This window comes from Rhinatrema bivittatum, chromosome 6, assembly GCF_901001135.1.
Source record: "Rhinatrema bivittatum chromosome 6, aRhiBiv1.1, whole genome shotgun sequence".
Lineage (NCBI taxonomy): Eukaryota > Metazoa > Chordata > Amphibia > Gymnophiona > Rhinatrematidae > Rhinatrema > Rhinatrema bivittatum.
In genome coordinates, this window is record NC_042620.1 from 193,859,747 (window position 1) to 193,872,751 (window position 13,005).

At 51.6% G+C, this 13,005-nt stretch overlaps 1 protein-coding gene across 1 annotated transcript in view; it reads right to left on the minus strand.

Moving 5' to 3' along the window:
* LOC115094668 (carboxypeptidase O-like) overlaps positions 1–13,005 on the minus strand; it is a 107,254-nt gene that overhangs the window by 65,700 nt on the left and 28,549 nt on the right. The window lies entirely within an intron of this gene.

The window sequence follows — 13,005 nt, forward strand, 5'->3', positions numbered from 1 at the left end:
CTTTCAACACTCGAGATGGCCATTTTGAGTACTTAGTAATGCCCTTCGGCCTGTGCAACGCACCCGCTATATTTCAGAACATGACGAACGACATCTTGTGGGACCTGTTGTACAAGAGTGTCGTGGTATACCTGGATGATATCCTGATATTTTCTCAGGATCTGCCCACTCATCTAGAGGATGTCAAGCAAGAACTACGCTGACTCTGTGAACACCGGCTCTACACCAAACTATCCAAGTGCGAATTCCATAAAGACTCCTTGCCTTTTCTTGGCTATATCGTGTCTAAAGATGGCTTCCAGATGGACCCTCAAAAGCTAGAGAGTATCAAAAATTGGTCCCAACCTACCAGCCTGAAGGCTCTGAGACGATTTTTGGGGTTTACCAACTATTATAGAAGCTTTATAAAGAACTACTATTCTTTAAAAGTACCCTTGACCGCAATGACCCGCAAGGGTGCCAACGCTTCAAAATGGTCTGCGGAGGCCATTTTCGCTTTTGAGAAATTAAAGACTGCCTTTTCCACAGAACCATGCTTGCGGCATCCTGACCCCAACAAGCCATTTATCGTAGAAGTTGACGCTTCAGATGTCAGCGTGGGGGCTGTATTGAACCAAACTGGAGACTCTAAATCTTTACGTCCCTTCTCTTTCTTCTCACAACATTTCTCCCCGGCAGAGAAGAACTATGGGATTGGAGATAAAGAGCTCTTGGCTATTAAGCTAACATTCGAGGAATGGCGGCCTTGGCTCGAAGGTGCTCAACATCAAATAACCGTATTCACAGACCATAAAAATCTAGAGTATCTCCGCCATGCGCAACGTCTTAACCACAGACAAGCCAGATGGTCCTTATTCTTCAATCATTTTGACTTTGTGCTTAAATATCGCCCCGGAGACAGAAATACCAGAGCTGATGCCTTGTCACGCTCCTTTCTCTCAGAGGATGTGCCTGAAGAACCTCAGCACATAATTGACCCGAAGAAAGTCATCTTGGCAACTACACATTCTGTGCCGACTACACATTCTGTGCCCGCTAGTAAGACCATCGTGCCTAACCACCTCAGGAAGAAAGTGTTCTTTTGGGTGCATGATTCCAAGCTGGCTGGCCATCCTGGTCAATGCCACATCCTGCTTAAGATCCAGAAGTTCTATTGGTGGCCTACTATCAAGAAAGATACCCTATCCTACGTGGCATCTTGTACCAACTGTGCCAAACACAAACCTGCTTCTGGCCAACCGTGGGGATTGCTGCAGCCACTGCCAGTTCCGGAACAGCCCTGGTCACACATCGCTACTGACTTTGTAGTCGATTTACCCCTTTCTGGAGGAATGAATACCATCTGGGTAACAGTTGATCGCTTCAGCAAGATGGCCCATTTCGTGGTGCTGCCTGGCTTACCTTCAGCCTTGGAGCTTGCGAAGCTCTTCATATTGCAAATTTTTCACCTTCATGGCCTACCAAGACACATTGTTTCAGACCGAGGATCTCAATTCACGGCAAGATTCTGGAGGGCCTTGTGCAAGTTATTCGACATCTCTCTAGACTACACTTCAGCCCATCATCCACAATCAAATGGCCAAACAGAACAGATGAATAGAACCATAAAACAGTTCATTCGAGCTTACGTGAGTTGCCGTCAGAACAACTGGGCTGAACTGTTATCTTGGGCTGAATTCGCCATCAGCTCTCATCCAGCAACATCAACTGGATCAACACCTATTGAAGTGGTATATGGACGCTCTCCAACACTGCCACTTCCTCTGAAGTTCTCAGTGATGTCCCCAGCAGCTCAATCTACTGCTGATGAAATCCATAACCTGTGGACTCAGATGAAAGACATGCTAGTTAAAGTGAGTGACCGTGCTAAGAAGTTTTATGACGCTCACCATTCTCAAGCGCCTGCCTTCAAACCCGGTGTTGCGGGAAAAGTCTGTTAGTGAACCCTTGGCCCGGCTGACTGGAGAGGGGACTCCAGTCAGTGGAAAAGGAGCCGGGAGGCGGAGCGGTTCTGGCGTGAAGGAGGAAGTGTTCGCCCTGGAAACCCGAGACCCCCCCAGGAGGAGCCCGTAGGGGTCCGGGTCGCTGGGACTTAGGAGATCCAGTGGTCGAGGCTGGCTGAAGACAAGAAGAGTCAATCAGGAATCCGGTGGTCAAGGCTGGCTGAAGACAAGGAGAGTCGAGCAGGAATCCGGTGGTCAAGGCTAGCTGAAGACAGAAGAATGCTGGAATTGCAGGAGCGGAACTGCAGGAACGGAGACAGGAGCAGGCGGAACTGGAACAGACAGGAATGGAGCACGGCAGGAGCCACAGGAATGAGGACTGGAGCAGGCGGGACTGGAACAGGCAGGAACGGAGCACGGCAGGAGCCACAGGAACAAGTAGGAAGCAAGGAACAGCAACAGGATCCAGGAAAGCAACTAAGTACTCACAGGAGCGACCTCGTTGCAAGGCGAGGTAGGAGAGGCTGAGGCTGGTTTATATAGCCAGCCGGCGTCTGACGTCAGAAAAGGGGCGGTTCAGCACTTCCGGGTGCTGGACCTACAAGTGCCGTCCCCTCGCGCGTGCGCGTTCCCCGGCAGGGGGGAGGAGCGAGAATCGGCCTGGAGTTAGGAGGAGCGCGGCAGGGATGGGGAAGCCGGCAAGGAGGTAAGAACCCGGTCGCTAGCCTGCGACCGGGATCGCAACAGTATCCCCTCCCTTACGCCCCCTCTTCAAAGGACCAGGCTTGTCAGGATGGTCCAGGTGGAACTGTCGCAAGAGTGACTTGTCCAACAGTCGGGAGAATTGATGGACGAGAGGCAGCATGGATTCACCAGAGGAAGATCCTGTCAGACAAATCTGATTGACTTTTTTGACTGGGTAACCAAGGAATTGGATCGAGGAAGAGCGCTCGATATCATATACTTGGATTTCAGCAAAGCTTTTGATATGGTTCCGCACAGGAGACTGGTGAATAAAATGAGAAGCTTGGGAGTGAGTGCCGAGGTGGTGACCTGGATTGCAAATTGGTTGACGGACAGAAGACAATGTGTGATGGTAAATGGAACCTTCTCTGAAGAGAGAGCGGTTTTAAGTGGTGTACTGCAAGGATCGGTGTTGGGACCGGTCCTGTTCAATATCTTTGTGAGCGACATTGCGGACGGGATAGAAGGTAAGGTTTGTCTTTTTGCGGATGACACTAAGATCTGCAACAGAGTGGACACGCCGGAAGGAGTGGAGAGAATGAGACGGGATCTAAGGAAACTGGAAGAGTGGTCGAAGATATGGCAGCTGAGATTCAATGCCAAGAAGTGCAAAGTCATGCATATGGGGAGTGGAAATCCGAATGAACTGTATTTGATGGGGGGGGAAAGGCTGATGTGCACGGAGCAGGAGAGGGACCTTGGGGTGATGGTGTCTAATGATCTGAAGTCGGCGAAACAATGCGACAAGGTGATAGCTAAAGCCAGAAGAATGTTGGGCTGCATAGAGAGAGGAATATCGAGTAAGAAAAGGGAAGTGATTATTCCCTTGTACAGGTCCTTGGTGAGGCCTCACCTGGAGTACTGTGTTCAGTTCTGGAGACCGTATCTTCAAAAAGACAAAGACAAGATGGAGGCGGTACAGAGAAGGGCGACCAGGAAGGTGGAGGATCTTCATCGGATGACGTACGAGGAGAGATTGAAGAATCTAAATATGTACACCCTGGAGGAAAGGAGGAGCAGAGGTGATATGATACAGACTTTCAGATACTTGAAAGGTGTTAATGATCAAAAGACAACGACAAACCTTTTCCATAGGAAGAAAATCAGCAGAACCAGGGGTCACGATTTGAAGCTCCAGGGAGGAAGATTCAGAACCAATGTCAGGAAGTATTTCTTCACGGAGAGGGTGGTGGATGCCTGGAATGCCCTTCCGGAGGATGTGGTGAAGACCAGAACTGTGAAGGACTTCAAAGGGGCGTGGGATAAACACTGTGGATCCATAAAGTCAAGATGCTGCCAATGAAGAGTGGGTGACTCGCCAGAATGATGGCTACTGCCTGGAGTCAATACCCTTATTAAATAAACATACACATGCTTACTGTGACTCCAACATCGCTCTAAGCTTCAACAACAAGAGGAAATGTGGAAAAAAGGATTTGCACTCACAAAGAGGGGAGTAGCTGGCTTGTTACGGCGGTTGCTACCCCAAATCAAAAAAGCCTGATACTTCACTTTCAATGCATATACAGCATAGTTCTCTGATTCAACGGCAGGGGAGAAGAAAAACTGACACTTCACACATCCAGCAGAGCTCTCTGCTTCAACGGCAGGGGAGAAGAAAAGAGGGTTCGCACTCACAAAGCGGGGAGTAGCTGGCTTGTTACGGCAGTTACTACCCCAAACCAAATGTGCCTGATACTTCACTTTCGATGCACATCCAGCATGGCTCTCTGCTTCAACAGCATGGGAGAAGACTGATACTTCACGCATATCCAGCATAGCTCCCTGCTTCAACGGCAGGGGAGAAGAAAAACAACCAATAAGGGCTGTATAACATAGTCTGGGTAAAACAAATAAGCATGGGTGTAGCTTGCTTATTGCGGCGGCTACTACCCCTAACGAATCAAGCTAGATATTTCACTTGGATGCAGCTCCATCACTGCTCTCTACATTAAAGGTGGGGGTGGAAGGGAAATAGAACCAAGAGCTAAGAGAAACAGATAAGTATGAGAGAAAAAATGTGTGAAGCTTGCTGGGCAGACTGGATGGGCCATTTGGTCTTCTTCTGCTGTCATTTCTATGTTTCTATGTTTCTATGTTACGAGCTGGCTCCCAGGTATTGTCTTCATCTCCACATCCTTCCCATGCAAGCAAGTACTCCCAACGTCTGTTAAAAAACCGAGCGTCCAGTACCTCTCGTACCTGAAAGGTGGGATCTTCAGCCGTGGGCACTGGAGATGAATCAGGCGGTTTAGGATGGAATTTCGAGAGTATGACCAGCTTCAGCAGAGAGACGTGAAAGACGTTATGAATGCGTAGAGAGGTGGGTAGTCGTAAGCGGTAAGATACCAAGCCCACTCTCTCCGCTACGCGGAAAGGACCGCAAAACTTAGGTGCCAACTTCTTAGAGGGCTGTCTGAGATGGAGGTTCTTGGTGCTGAGCCATACTTTGTCCCCTGGGAGGAACAGTGGTGCGGGTTTCCGATGCCGGTCAATATAGCATTTAGAAGAGAGTGCAACCCTTTGAAGTCGGTGTTGCGTAGAAACCCAAAGCTTACCCAGTTGGTCAGCGGTTGACTGGGCGGCAGGCGAGGAGACAGGTACGGCAATGGCAAGGGTGGTTTAAGCTGTTTGCCGTATACGATCTGGAAGGGCGATCTCCCGGTTGCGGCGTGCACTTGAGTGTTGTAGGCGAACTCTGCCCAGGGTAATAAATCCACCCAATTGTCTTGCTTGTGGTTGATAAAAGCTCGCAAGAACAACTTCAAAGAGTGGTTCATGCGTTCTGTTTGGCCGTTGCTCTGTGGATGGAAGGCAGTGGAGAAGCTTAACTGTATTTTGAAATTTTTACATAAAGCTCTCCAGTACCTGGCGGTGAACTGGGGGCCCCGGTCAGAGACTATGTCGTGAGGCAGACCATGGATGCGAAATACACAGTGAGTGAACAAGGAAGCCAGTTCAGTAGCAGAGGGGAGTTTGGCTAAAGGCACAAAGTGGGCCATTTTAGAGAATCGGTCCACAGTGACCCAAACTACAGTCTTGCCTTGAGAAGGTGGGAGTTCTACCACAAAGTCTGTAGCAATATGTGTCCAGGGTTTCGTAGGGATGGGTAATGGCTGTAACAACCCCCTTTGGGGGCCAATTAAGGGTTTCTGTAGAGCACAGGTGGGACAGGAGTTAACGTAGAGGGAAACATCCTGCCGAAGTCCAGGCCACCAATAAAAGCGACTTATAAGGTCCAGTGTTCTTTGAGTTCCCGCATGCCCTCCGGTCAAGGAGTCATGTCCCCAGGTCAAGACATTTTTACGAAGTCTCTTGGGTACAGGGGTCTTAGTTGTGGAGTCTAGCGGAGTGAGGTTTAGTTGTATGCATGCAGGATCCAAAATGTGTTGCAGCCCCTCCTCCTCCTCAGGTTGGGTGGTACGAGATAGGGCATCTGCTCAAGCATTTTTCTCCGCAGGTCGATACTTAAGGATGAAATCAAAGCGACTGAAGAACAGTGACCATCTCGCTTGACGAGGGTTCAACCGTTGGGCTTGAGCTAAGTACTGCAAATTTATTTTTTTTTAATTCTTTATTTATATGCTTTTAGTAAATTACAAATCAAAGATTTATAACAGAAATCTCAGATGTCATAGCAGAAATAAAAAAGGAATTAACAACAAAAGAAATCTATAATATATGACTTCTTAATTAATACAATCAATGATTCTAGTAGTCAACTTAATAGGGACAGAAAAAGTACTGCAAATTTTTATGGTCCGTATATACAGTCACCGGGTAGTTGGCTCCCTCAAGCCACTGTCTCCATTCTTCGAAGGCGAGCTTAATAGCAAGGAGTTCTTTGTCTCCGATGCCATAGTTGCACTCAGCAGGTGAGAATTTTTTAGAGAAGTATGAGCAAGGCATTAACTTGCCAGAGGCATCATGCTGACTGAGGACGGCCCCGACTGCTAGACTGGAAGCATCAACCTCTACAATGAAGGGGTGCTGCGGATCCAGATGGCGTAAGCATGAGGCTTGTAAGAATGCTTGTTTTAATTCTTCAAAGGCTAGACAAGCACTAGTAGACTAGTCGTGAGTGTTGGCCCCCTTGCGGGTAAGTGCGGTGAGAGGAGCCACCTTTCAGGAGTAGTGCGGTATGAAGTGCCTGTAAAAGTTGGCAAAACCGAGAAATCGTTGGAGAGCCTTCAAAACCCGAAGTACGGGGCCAATTAGTGATAGCGGAGACCTTTTCAGGATCCATTTGAAAGCCAGTGGATGAAACGATGTATCCTAGAAAAGGAAGCGATTCACACTCAAACTGGCACTTCTCTAGTTTGGCGTATAGGTGATTGCCCCTTAACGCTTGCAACACGCGCTTGACGTGACGGCGATGTGTGAAGAGGTCTGGCGAGTAGATCAAGACATCGTCGAGGTATACGATGACGAAGGAGTGGAGCATTTCCCGGAGTACCTCATTCATGAGATTCTGGAAAACAGCTGGGGCGTTACATAATCCAAAGGGCATTACGAGGTACTCGTAATGACTGTCCTGGGTGTTGAAAGCCATCTTCCACTCGTCCCCGGGACGGATACGGACTAGGTTGTAAGGCCCACGCAGGTCAAGTTTCGTGAAGACTTTGGCTCCTTGTAGTCTGTCCAGTAGTTCAGGTATCAGAGGAAGCGGATACCGGTCCTTCTTAGTGATGGTATTCAATCCTCGATAGTCAATGCATGGCCTGAGGGTGCCATCCTTCTTGGCCACAAAAAAGAAGCCTGCCCCGGCTGGCGAGTGAGAGGGGCGAATAAAGCCCTTAGCAAGGTTCTCAGTGATATAGTCTGACATCGCCCGAGTCTCAGGTATAGACAAGGGGTAGACCCTGCCTCGCGGAGGAGTGGTGCCCGGAAGCAGATCAATGGCACAATCGAAAGGTCGATGAGCTGGGAGGAGTTCCGCTTTTTGTTTAGAAAATACATCCGCAAAGTTCTGATACGGAGAAGGGAGCTCCAAGGCTGCCTGGCAGAGAGGAACTGTAGGTCTCAGAGGCAAGTCCAGGCAGTTCCAAAAGCAGTAGGTGCTCCATTGGGCGATTTGAAGTGAATCCCAGTGAATCACTGGCGCATGCTGTTGTAGCCAGGGGATGCCTAAGACTATTGGATGCACCGATTTCTTCAGCAGCATAAAGGAGATGCGTTCGGTATGGAGCGTCCCGGTCCGAAGAGTGAGGGGTTCTGTAATCTTCGAGATGTCACCTGGTAGGGGAGTCCCTTGGATAGAGGTGACCCATTGCGGAGGCTTTCGGGGTATAGTAGGAAGCCCCAGCTGATAGACCAGTTCTTTCAAGATAAAGTTTCCCCCGGCTCCGGAATCGATGAACGCCAGGGTTTGGAAGGAGCCTCCTGGGTACTCCAGGGTAACAGGCACCGTACATTGAGGAGCAGGATTAAGACAACCTAGGGGGGTCTCCTCCTCCTTCCCTAGGCTCGGGCGTTTTCCGGCCTCTCGGGGCACTGAGCCAGTAGGTGACCCTTGGTACCACAGTACAGACACAGTCCTAGGGTGCGCCGTCGCCTCCTCTCCTCTTCGGTTAACGGCGTTCGCCCAATGGGGTAGATTTTAAAAGAAGCGCGATCAGCCTACTTTTGCTTGCGCATCAGACTCAAGCAAAAGTACGCTGGATTTTAGTAGATACGCGCGGAGCCGCGCGTATCCACTAAAATCCTGGATCGGCGCGCGCAAGGCTATCGATTTTGTATAGCCTGCGCGCGCCGAGCCGCGCTGCCTCCCCCCGTTCCCTCCAAGGCCGCTCTGAAATCGGAGCGGCCTCGGAGGGAACTTTCCTTTGCCCTCCCCTCACCTTACCCTCCCTTCCCCTACCTAACCCACCCACCCGGCCCTGTCTACACCCCCCCCCTTACCTTTGTCGGGGGATTTATGCCTCCCGGAGGGAGACGTAAATCCCCGCGCGCCAGCGGGCCTGCTGTGCGCCGGGCCGCGACCTGGGGGCAGGTACGGAGGGTGCGGCCATGCCCCCGGACCGCCCCGGGCCGTAGCCACGCCCCCGTACCCGCCCCCAAAACGCTGCCGACACGCCCCCGAAACGCCGCGACGACCGGGCCCGCCCCCCGACACGCCCCCAACATGCCCCCCTCCGAAAACCCCGGGACGTACGCGAGTCCCGGGGTCTGCGCGCGCCGGTAGGCCTATGTAAAATAGGGTTACCGGCGCGCAGGGCCCTGCTCACGTAAATCCGCCCGGTTTTGGGCGGATTTACGCGAGCAGGGCTCTGAAAATCCGCCCCAATCTGCATGGGCTCCTCCGAGGAGTTATGACTAGGAGTGGACGGTGTCTTGTGAGAAGAGGTCAGAGGTCTCGAGAACGTGGGTGCCAGGGAGACTGGTCGCCGGAGCGTTCGACCTTCCTTGGCACGTTGCTGTAGGCGTCGGTCGATCTTCCCAGCCAGGTCTATCACCTCGTTCAAGGTGGTGGGAATATCCCGGGTCATCAGTTCGTCTTTTATGCGACCTGCGAGACCCTCCAAGAATATGCCACTCAAGCAGTCATCCTGCCACCCTAGCTCCATGGCCAGGGTGTGGAATTCAATAGCGTAGTCCACCAGCGAGCGAGGCCCTTGTTTCAATTGTAGAATTTCTGTGGTGGCGGTAGTCTGGCGGGCAGGTTCGTCAAATGTTTGTTTGAAATGAACCACGAAACTTTGCAGATCTTGCAGCATGGAATCTTGGTGTTCCCAGAGGGGTGAAGCCCATAACATGGCCTTCCCATCAAGTAGGGACAAGATGTAAGCCACCTTGACGGCGTCAGATGGAAATTGCCCCGGCAGCAAGGAGAAACGGATGAAGCATTGATTCAGGAAGGCCCTACATGTCTTGGCGTCCCCGGAGTAACGCGTAGGGGCCGGAGTTTGGGTCTGCACGGAAGGCTGGGGTACTGGCGCTGGAGGTGGGGGCTGTACTACCACCTCTAGCGGATGGGCATCCAAGCGGTTTGCCAGGCGGTCTACTGTGGCAGCCAACACTTCTAAACACTGCTGTTGCTGCTGGATTCTTTGGGCCATACCCGGAATGGCCTGCAGGCCAGAAGCGTCCGCCGGGTCCATGGCCTTGCAAACTGTTGCGGGAAAAGTCTGTTAGTGAACCCTTGGCCCGGCTGACTGGAAAGGGGACTCCAGTCGGTGGAAAAGGAGCCGGGAGGCGGAGCGGTTCTGGCGTGAAGGAGGAAGTGTTCGCCCTGGAAACCCGAGACCCCCCAGGAGGAGCCCGTAGGGGTCCGGGTCGCTGGGACTTAGGAGATCCGGTGGTCGAGGCTGGCTGAAGACAAGAAGAGTCGATCAGGAATCCGGTGGTCAAGGCTGGCTGAAGACAAGGAGAGTCGAGCAGGAATCCGGTGGTCAAGGCTAGCTGAAGACAGAAGAATGCTGGAATTGCAGGAGCGGAACTGCAGGAACGGAGACAGGAGCAGGCGGAACTGGAACAGACAGGAATGGAGCATGGCAGGAGCCACAGGAACGAGGACTGGAGCAGGCGGGACTGGAACAGGCAGGAACGGAGCACGGCAGGAGCCACAGGAACAAGCAGGAAGCAAGGAACAGCAACAGGATCCAGGAAAGCAACTAAGTACTCACAGGAGCGACCTTGTTGCAAGGCGAGGTAGGAGAGGCTGACGCTGGTTTATAAAGCCAGCCGGCGTCTGACGTCAGAAAAGGGGCGGTTCAGCACTTCTGGGTGCTGGACCTACAAGTGCCGTCCCCTCGCGTGCGCACGTTCCCCGGCAGGGGGAGGAGCCAGAATCGGCCTTGACGGCGTCTCCACATGGGAGACGCCACTGCCATGCGGCCGGGCAGGCCTGGAGTTAGGAGGAGCGCAGCAGGGACGGGGAAGCCAGCACGAAGGTAAGAACCCGGTTGCTAGCCTGGCAACCGGGATCGCAACACCAGGTGACAAACTCTGGTTATCTACCAAGCATCTCAGACTGAAGTTACCCTCCACTCGTTTTGCTCTTCGCTACGTTGGACCATTTCCAATCCTCCAACGTCTTGGCAACATCCCTTACAGTCTGAAGCTACCACCCGGACTAAACATCCACAACGCTTTTCACGTTTCACTTTTGAAACCTCTCATACTCAGTGAATTCTCTTCCAAGACTCAGGAACCACCTGCCATCAACGCAGAAGATGACTTAGAATTTAAGATCGACGAGATTCTTGATGTCCAAAGATGAGGCAAAACACTTGAATACCTTCTTTCTTGGGAAGGTTTCGGCCCCGAAGAAAACTCTTGGGAGCCTCAGGCTAACATCCTTGATAAAGAGATGCTCTGTCAATTTCATCTTGCGCATCCTTTGAAGCCTAAACCTGGTACCCGCAGAGGAGACCGCCCTTTGAAGGGGGGTACTGCTACGACTGTCGCTGCCTGACATCTCCACTCTGCCCTCCTTACCTCTTTGGTGATTCCTCCCACGGTTGATGGATGTCTGGCTGCCGTGGCGACTGCCTGCCGTCCTCTCCGGAGTCCCTGGTCCAGCTTGGGCGCTGCATCCCGTCTTGTTGTTCAACTACCATAGGGCATGTGCGCTGCGCTGCCCTGCTTCTTATTCCTTCTTTGGCGAGAACCTCAGGGGCGTCCCCCTGTGTTGACGTCACACATCCCGGATACAAAAGCCTACTCTGTTTGCTAGCTATTCGAGTTAGCAAGGGGACTCCTTACGGATGGGATTCGCTCTCCGTACCTAGCTACTCTGCCTCTCCTTAATTTGACTTAATCTATCGGGGTACCTGCTCCTTGGGGGCCTCTCTCTTTTCTTTCAGGTCGCTGTCTAGAACCGGTACTCGCTCCTCAAGGGCCCATGTTCCCGGACTTGCTGCCTGAGCTCACTTCTGCTTGGAAGAAACCGCTGCCTACACCATCAGTAAGTTACCATCTATATTCTCTCAGAGCTGTTCCCTGGAATCAGGTACTCGCTCCTTGAGGGCCTGCCTCTATTCCAGCTTCTGTGTTACCTTCTATTTATTCTACTAAGTGGCAATCATTGATTGCAGCCAGATATTCAGCTGCTGCCACTTATCTGGATAAGTTGCTACTTATCTGGCTAAATAGTGCTGAATATTGGCCTCATGGTATATAAATATATACATTGAATTGATAGACTGCAATAGGACTATCCAAAAGTATATGGTATGTTTTATGTAATGTGCCCCCAAAGCTTTTGCATATTTTTGTGAATAGGAATTTTTTGCAGATTGAAATTCTTCTACATGTCTCATATTAAACTGTTTTTTTAACCAAAAAAAAAAGAGTATGCTGCATGGACTTTTAATAATAAGTATCAGTGTCTTTAGCAGTATTACTTAAGGTTTCAAGCCAAAATCATTCATGTACTTCCATTAGAAAATTGCAGGTGCAAGCAAACTGTTGTTACGCTTGAGCAATGGCCCGGTGTCGTGAACACCACCCAGAAGGGTGGCTCCAGATGGAGAGAGACAGGGGTAACTGGAAGGTCTCTGATGATGCCTGGGAGAGAAGTGTTGCAGCAGGAGTATATGGAGTTGGGTGATGGCTGGTAAATGGGGCAGAGTACTTGCTGGGATAAAGTCCAAGTCCAGGCTGGGCAGGCGGCAGGCGAACAGTGTCGAAGTCCAGGCTGGGTCAGGGCAGGCGGCAGGCAAACAGTGTCGAAGTCCAGGCTGGGTCAGGGCAGGCGGCAAGCAAGCAGAGTCAGAGTCCAGGCAGGGTCAAGGCACCTAGTAGCAAGGCAGAGAGCCCAAAGGCCACACACACACAGCAAGGCAGAGACAAGGAACCTTATAGTAAGGCAGAAAGCCCGAAGGCCACACACACACACCCGGCTAGGCAGAGGGCCCGAAGGCCACACACACACATGGCAGGGCAGAGGGCCCGAAGGCCACACGCACAGCAAGGCAAGGCAGGGCAGAAGGCCCGAAGGCCACACGCAAGGCAAGGCAGAGGCCCAAAGGCCAAACGTACAGCAAGGCAAGGCAAGACAGAAGGCCCGAAGGCCACACGCTCAGCAAGGCAAGGCAAGGCAGGGCAGGGCAGAAGGCCCGAAGGCCACACACACAGCAAGGCAAGGCGAGGCAGAAGGCCACACACACAGCAAGGCTAGAGCAGGAAGCCAAAGAGAGCTTGATGCCGAAGCACCGAGGGAACTGCCAGGCAGGGTTATAAGGGGAAGTCCAGAACATAGAGAAAACAAGGAAGATGGACTGGGCCAGTCAGGAGAGCCTGCTCTTGAAGGACCCCTGGTGGTGAGGCGGTTGTATAGCAGCCATAGCCGTAACAACTGTGACTTATGCAATGT